This window comes from Lepisosteus oculatus, unplaced genomic scaffold (genome assembly GCF_040954835.1).
Source record: "Lepisosteus oculatus isolate fLepOcu1 unplaced genomic scaffold, fLepOcu1.hap2 HAP2_SCAFFOLD_64, whole genome shotgun sequence".
Classification (NCBI taxonomy): domain Eukaryota; kingdom Metazoa; phylum Chordata; class Actinopteri; order Semionotiformes; family Lepisosteidae; genus Lepisosteus; species Lepisosteus oculatus.
The window spans coordinates 1,245,576-1,253,150 of NW_027168193.1; the positions used below are offsets into that span (position 1 = coordinate 1,245,576).

General features: G+C 46.1%; 4 non-coding genes across 4 annotated transcripts; 2 read left to right on the forward strand and 2 right to left on the reverse strand.

Moving 5' to 3' along the window:
• Positions 1-2,915: 2,915 nt before the first annotated feature.
• On the forward strand, positions 2,916-2,987 carry trnad-guc (transfer RNA aspartic acid (anticodon GUC)). Its single transcript has one exon. It is a non-coding gene; the product is annotated as a tRNA-Asp (tRNA).
• A 634-nt stretch (positions 2,988-3,621) lies between these two features.
• Positions 3,622-3,694, reverse strand: trnav-cac (transfer RNA valine (anticodon CAC)). Its single transcript has one exon. It is a non-coding gene; the product is annotated as a tRNA-Val (tRNA).
• Positions 3,695-4,145: 451 nt separating this feature from the next.
• trnae-uuc (transfer RNA glutamic acid (anticodon UUC)) lies at positions 4,146-4,217 on the reverse strand. Its single transcript has one exon. It is a non-coding gene; the product is annotated as a tRNA-Glu (tRNA).
• Positions 4,218-6,571: 2,354 nt separating this feature from the next.
• trnam-cau (transfer RNA methionine (anticodon CAU)) lies at positions 6,572-6,644 on the forward strand. Its single transcript has one exon. It is a non-coding gene; the product is annotated as a tRNA-Met (tRNA).
• Positions 6,645-7,575: the final 931 nt, after the last annotated feature.

Genomic DNA, 7,575 nt, shown 5'->3' on the forward strand with positions numbered 1-7,575 from the left:
GTCAATTATACGTCTATGTTTAGACGTTCATTATACATAAATGGTTGGAGTTCTATTATACGGATAAATTTAGAGGACTATTATACATATATGGTTGGAGTTCCGGATAACTTTAGAGGTCTATTATACGGATAACTTTAGAGGACTATTATACGTATATGGTTAGAGGTCTATTATACGTATAACTTTAGAGGTCTATTATACGTATATGGTTAGAGGTCTATTATACGTATAACTTCAGAGGTCTATTATACGTATATGGGTAGAGGTCTATTATACATCAAAGATAGATTTTATAGGTGTAGAAACAAGTAAACCAAGCCAATGATTAGATTTAGAAATGTATTCTGAAAATACACATTCACACCTGAAACATATGTATTTCAAATTATACATTGTATACAATCAATCAACAATCAACATATGGGCAATAATCATAAAAAAACACAACTAGTCTTAAACTTCAGCTACAAATTCTGGTAACATGGCAATATACAGTATAGTAATGACAAACACAAAACTAATTACATTAACACACTAACTCAAAACCACATTTTGATTCAAATATACATTTTAAAATGTACAACTTCTATATTTCCAAGAAAAAAAAATATTACAATGGAAGTTAAGATGATTTTTTTCCACTATTTGCAAACCCTGTCTAATTGTCCTAACAGTTAGAACCAAAAACCTATTATTTTCAGTGTCCAGATCTCCTGGCCCCCTGTCTTTCATATGCATTCTTCAAGTAACACATTGCATGCTCCTTTATTTCTTTTTCTGTTGATGTAGGGTGGGACTTCAGCACCGCAGCTAGGAGAAAATGATATAATATTACTTCCCAAATAAATGATGATTAATATCTTCTTTAGTATAATCTAAAAAGTGAACGGTTTACTAAGCTCAAAACTGAAATAAATGTATGAAATTTGGCTTGCATCATAGCAGTTGAGCAATAAAGTCTGTCCTAATTAAAGAGTACCCAAAGTTTGAAAGTACAACATAGAATAAGAATAGAGAAACGGCAAAACGATTTTGTGTCATCTTCCCCATTCACACTATTTTATGTGCCATTTTTTGCTTATTCACGTACTATTTTAATCAAAATAATATTAAGAAAGATCTGTATGTATTCAGATAGTATTATTATTGTTCATACTTACTCGTCAAAAGAGGATTGCTGAGATATTTGCGGATATACTTCTACGTTTGAAAAATGTGTCCAAAATTGTGACCAACGAATACTAGCAATGCATTGTGGTATATAACCGGAAAATATGCTGGGTTCGATATTTTCTCAACGTATGCGTTTATTAATGTTGTCGATATTATGGTTGAAATATAACATTGATAATACATCGCGGCTATGTGCCCCCTGCTATGAGCTGATGTGCAATTTTAACGCATGTAGTTAGTAAGGATCGGTCACTGTTGTATGGTATTATATATAATGACATTATGGAATAGGATGGGGACAGGCCTGGCATCACGGGGGGAGGGGGGAATGTTGCCCCTTCAGTTTTGGGCAAAAAGATTTACCTAACTTAATTTGCGCCCTAAAAAAATAGTTGTACTTTGTCAATGGTCAGACAACACTAAATGACAGGAACAGTCACTCAGTCTGTTTGATGGGCAGGAGGGCTATCCGTCCAGGAACTGCACATATCAGTGTCGTTATTGAGTGTCAACATTACGATCCTGTTTGCTCAGGTGGACCGATTCCTTGCAGTAGTTTATCATTATACTTAAAATCGTTATATAACTAGGACTAGTTATAGCAGTCTGTGCTTTCTGTTGGTTTTACAACATTTTTTCTTAACGATTCAGAACGTCCATGTAGCTGCAAAAATGAACGCTTATGGTACTTTTCGCTCCAGGCAATACTCTCCAGTGAGAGTGACGAAAAATGTGAAACTGAACTTCATCGCAAATACCAGATTGCTAGTCGATATCTTCTATCATAAAGCACTAATTAATGGCATAGCTGCGAGATTTCATTTGGGTAGCTGCACCGTACAGCTCCGTTTCAACCGAAATATCACCCCCGCTCAGAATTTCAGACGCCCCCCTACAGATTTTTCCCCGGGCACCGCGCACTGATGGGGGACGGGGTTTCCAGGAAATGGTATCAACTTTTCTCAAGAAAATAAAAATAGAAACTCTATAGGCACTCAAACATTTTACTGTTTTTTTTTCAGGCAGGTGGCAAGACCCCTCCGCAAAACCCTTGTATGCCAAGCTGTGGGCATTGATTCGTCGAATATACGTATATTCACGGCGAAAATACGGCTATACGTATATATACGTCGCCTCGACGTATAATCAACGTCGAATTGCAACCGTAAAATCGACGACATTAATAAATGCATATATAACGTCGAAAACACATCTAACACTAGGAGTATACGGCACTCTGCACAGTGTACGAAGTAAATTATTTTCGCAGTAATTAATTTACACGTGTATAATAAATATAGTAAATATAATTAATTACTGCGAAAATAATTTACTTCGTACACTGTGCAGAGTGCTGTATACTCCTAGTGTTAGATGTGTTTTCGACGTTATATATGCGTTTATTAATGTTTATTTCACAGTGTCGTGCACCTTTTCATTGCTCTCGCTTTCAGAGCCTCCGCACGGCACACGACTCGACATCAGGAAGCACATTGAAGTGAAAGCAGGGAGCGCTGCGACATGCACTGTGCAGATCCCGCCACACTAAGAGGTATATAAGCGTCAAAGGCAAGTCATTCCGAGTTGGTCGTTTGTGTTTTCCGTTCAGACGCGAAATGCTGAAATGATCTCTCGGCTCCTCGGTTGTCATTTCTGCTCCGTAAAGGAATCACAGCACGCGTCGCCTTCCAGCACGCTGGGTCGGGACACGATGCCGGGGGTCGGAGCGTGTGATGTCTTCCTCGTTAGTATAGTGGCAAGTATCCCCGCCTGTCACGCGGGAGACCGGGGTTCGATTCCCCGACGGGGAGTAGCTTTTCTTTTACCTCCTTAGAGAAAGGACTGCCTTTCACTTCTCTGTTTTCTAACACAGCGTCGTGCACCTTTTCATTGCTCTCGCTTTCAGAGCCTCCGCACGGCACAAGACTCGACATCAGGAAACACATTGAAGTGAAAGCAGGGAGCGCTGCGACATGCACTGTGCAGATCCCGCCACACTAAGAGGTGAGTGGGTCTGTTCGATGCACAAAGAACGCTTTGATAAGCGTCAAAGGCAAATCATTCCGAGTTGGTCGTTTGTGTTTTCCGTTCAGACGCGAAATGCTGAAATGATCTCTCGGCTCCTCGGTTGTCATTTCTGCTCCGTAAAGGAATCACAGCACGAGTCGGCTTCCAGCACGGTGGGTCGGGACACGATGCCGGGGGTCGGAGAGAGTGATGTCTTCCTCGTTAGTATAGGACCTGTCACGTGGACCTGTCACCTGTCCCCACCTGTCACGCGGGAGACCGGGGTACATCAGGACGCGCATTGAAGTGAAAGCAGGATGCGCTGCGACATGCACTGTGCAGATCCCGCCACACTAAGAGGTGAGTGGGTCTGTTCGATCACAGCGCTAGGTGAATCCCCAATCCCCTTTTGTGCGTGGCGACAGAAGAAGTCTGGTCTGTTTCCGCCCGGTTTCGATCCGGGGACCTTTCGCGTGTGAGGCGAACGTGATAACCACTACACTACGGAAACTGTGGTCAGATGTGCCCAGCGGCCCAGCGCTGAGCTTCGCCAATGCGATTCAGCTGCTTCCAGTGCCTTTATTGGGGTGCGCTGATGGACCATGCTCTCTCTCCAGAGACCAGCACGCCTGTCATGGACGGAGCAGGAAAGACGGCGCCACATTCTACAGCCCTCTCCACGCAATCGACGAAATCGGGCTACTGAAGTGGAGAAAATCGCCTCTCCAGAAAGTGCAAATATCATCTTGGAGAGTATAAATCCTATTGCCGAAGGTCAGCCCTGTCTACCAGAGTGACCCTCCCACCTCCTGCAGCGATGGTCAGCTCGTCTCACACGCGAGAAGTTTCGGCTGGAAACAAGCGCCCCCTCTTCTCGCACGTTTTGCACGTTGAGTAGTTTTAATGTGGCTCCTTCGTACACAGTGCTGATCTTTTGGAAAGCAGGAGGCAAAATTGACACGTTCCCATACCGGGAGTCGAACCCGGGCCGCCTGGGTGAAAACCAGGAATCCTAACCGCTAGACCATATGGGAGTGCACAACCCTGCTGTTCCGGGCATCATGCAAGCAAACTACATAAATATGAGAAAACACGCAAGAGAGTTGTCACTCAGAGTGCCGAAGGGTCGATGTATACTGGGGCTCAGTTGAAATGCAACGTCAGGACTTTCCCGAATCATGTCACACGAAGAGAGCACAGCCTTTTCCGCCCTGCCACGTGTGTATCGGTAACTCGCCGTGATCGTATAGTGGTCAGTACTTTGCGTTGTGGCCACAACAACCCTGGTTCAAATCCGGGTCACGGCAGAATAGGGGCGTCTGCTTTTACTACTTGCATGAATGAAGGCAAAAAAAAGCCAATCGATGTGAACGAACAGCGCTTTACAGAGGAGTACTGCCTGACTGGATCGTTGATGAACGACAGAGGCCACTCCGACCTCTTCTCGGGTTTCTTCAATGACTTACTAAGGATCTTCTTCACATTCGCCCATGCATGGGAAGCCAGTTACACCAAAGCAAACGCAGGAAAGTGCATTTCATGCAGAGACCAGGAGGGACCTGTTTACACCAAGAGTGGTCGGAGTATGGAACAATGCGCCAAGCCCTGTTTCTGGAGTCGATTCTTGATTAGATCTTGGGCTCACTAAGAGGCCCCCGCTGGGTACTAATCTTTCTGTTGTTCTCGCAGGTGTTGCGCTGCTTTTGAGCCGACAGAGCTCGTCTTGGTCTGTAGGGATAGCCCAATTGCAAATGATCGGCTCCAGGTACAGAAAAAACGTGCGTTTGGTACAAGAGTGCATGAAGGCACCGGAAATACATTGGGAACAAATGACTGGTGGTTCAAGACCTCTGTGAAGTGCAGGAGCGTGCAAGAATAGGCTGTTTGCACCCAGTCTCGAACCGGGGACCTTTCGCGTGTTAGGCGAACGTGATAGCCGCTACACTACGGAAACCTGTAGGGACTGCTGCTGGTGTCTCGCTTGCGTTTCGGGCTGAGAAAGGGACGCGTCACTTTAGGCAGAGGGCGCTGGAGATAGGAACAAAGGGCGCGATGAAACAAAATGCCGAAACCCGGGATCGAGCCAGGGACCTTTAGAACATACTCTCACGAATCGTTAGAATACGTGCGTTTGATCATCAATTGCGTAACAACCACATTCGTTCGACTTGAGCCATCAAGCTCATAGTTTTCAAATCTTGAAAGCTGTCATTGAGCACATCATAGTCTGCAGTACGCCACGTAACTTGCGTACTTCAACAGAAAGAAGAGCAGACAGCTCCATAAATATGCGAGGCGCAGAGAGTGCAAGGCGAGCCGCACACGTTTCGGTGACTGAGAGAGGGCAGTTTTTGCTTCTGCATTTCCCAAGTAAGGACGCATGACAACAAGCGATCGCGGTGCTCATTTACGACATAGTGGTGATGAGTTTTCAGTACGTGTTCTTTTGAACGAGCAATGAGGTTGCTGCCTTGGACAGCTGACTGCACGCTCTCATTGTGCCACGTGATGAGTATTCACCAGGCTCGTTCAGTCATTAGTCACATTCCATCGTTTGCCATAAGCAGATGCTGCAAGGTGATGTGGATATCAGTTCCCAGTCTTGTGGACGAGGACAAAAAGAACACACAAGGGCTCATTCGCAAGTTGAACCCAGGACCTCCCACACCCTAAGGGAGAATCATACCCCTAAACCAATGAGCCACGGCAGCACTTTCCATTTTATTCTGTCAGCGAGCTTGAGGACGGGGGAGAGGCGTCATTCGCTCGTCCAGTCAGACCTTCATCAATAAGTCAAGAAAGCCGCAATTACACGACTGCCTTGCAGACGAAGGGCAGTGAACTGCACCCGGTAAGAGGGGAACAAGCGGCACTAGGCGACACCGAGGCATGAGCCCCAGCGAGGGGGGTTAGCTTGCATGGTACAGCGCTCGCTTTGCATGCGAGAGGTAGCGGGATCATTTCCCACGTCCTCCAGGTGTGTGCTTAGAGCTTGATGTGCCGAAAGGTGTCCTTTAGCCTGTGGTCACGCCTTGCATGGAGAGCGTCATGCAGCTGTCAATCATTTCGCAGCCACGCCCCCTCTTCATCTTCTCTCTGCCTTAAGCGTCTCCGCCACTCTCTCTTGACATTTCATGTCAGCATGTCAGAAGTCCGAGTGACGTTTTTAATGGCTGAGTGAGGGCACGATGCTGAAGCAGAGAGGCCACTTCAGCCAGAGAGACTTGTGCTAGGTGAGATCTGAAAAACAGACTCGCAACAGAAACAGACCAAAAAAGTATCGGTGAGATCAAAAGGCAAATGCAACATCCAGCAGAGGGCGTCTAAAGATTAGGGAACGGGCGACTGAAATCCATGAGGCAAACTTTCCGGCTGTGTACTGCAGCTGGCCTCGTTGGCGTAGTTGGTAGCGCGTCAGTCTCATCATCTGAAGGTCCTGAGTTTGATCCTCACACGGGGCAGGGCTGCTTCCTCTCTTGCTCTTTTCAAACACTTGCGGCAACTGTTCGCTCATAACCACGTCTGGAATGCGTGACCTTTACACGGGGGAGAAGCAACGCCGCATCCCTTTTCTAAAGAACATTCACATTCAGAAATAAGTCAAGAAATTTGCCATTACTTTCGCTCGCGCTGCTGTCAGCCTGCCCATGTTGCCAAAGAAAGATTCACTCGGCGTCAACATGACAGAACAGCGATCACTTGAAAACACTATTCCACACTCCGTAAGCAAGAACTTCAGTGTTTGCAGTCACCCGATATGCCGATAGTCAAAGGAGCACAAAACACGAAGCGTCAAAAGACAAGATGAGTTGATGGAAAGAGCGTTGAATTGATGAGCACAAAAGTTCAGCTCGTACAATAGGCAACGAAGGTCCCGGCGTCATCATCGCACTTGAAAGGACTGCCTTGCAGACTAAGGGCAGTGGGAGGTTGCTGTTTTGAGATGGAGGCATTGGGATGGTGGGCCGAGATCTATTCTTCTTAAGGAATTCTTCATCGTGAAAGATCGGTCCACAGGTCATCCAAAGAACTTACAAATTTTTTGGACTCAGGGAATCACGTGCTTCCGGAAGGGAGTGAAGTGCTCAAACACATGACATGCCCCCTTGATCTCACATGCACAATTCTGCTGCAACATGCACAGCTACCGTCCACACCAGGCAGTGGGGCTTCAGCAGAATTTGCTACGCCACCTGCAATTACATATCCAGCTGCACACATATACATGGCCCCTCTGTCCTTTTCAGGATCTCAAAAAAAAGCATAGCGTGGTTTTCCTGCAACCTGATTGACCGCATCTCCCTCAGAATGTGCCCCGTTGCATTCATTGCTGAAGCAGGACGGAGGCTAACGGGCATGCCAGAACAGTTAGGCTCAGCGATCTCTCCAAAA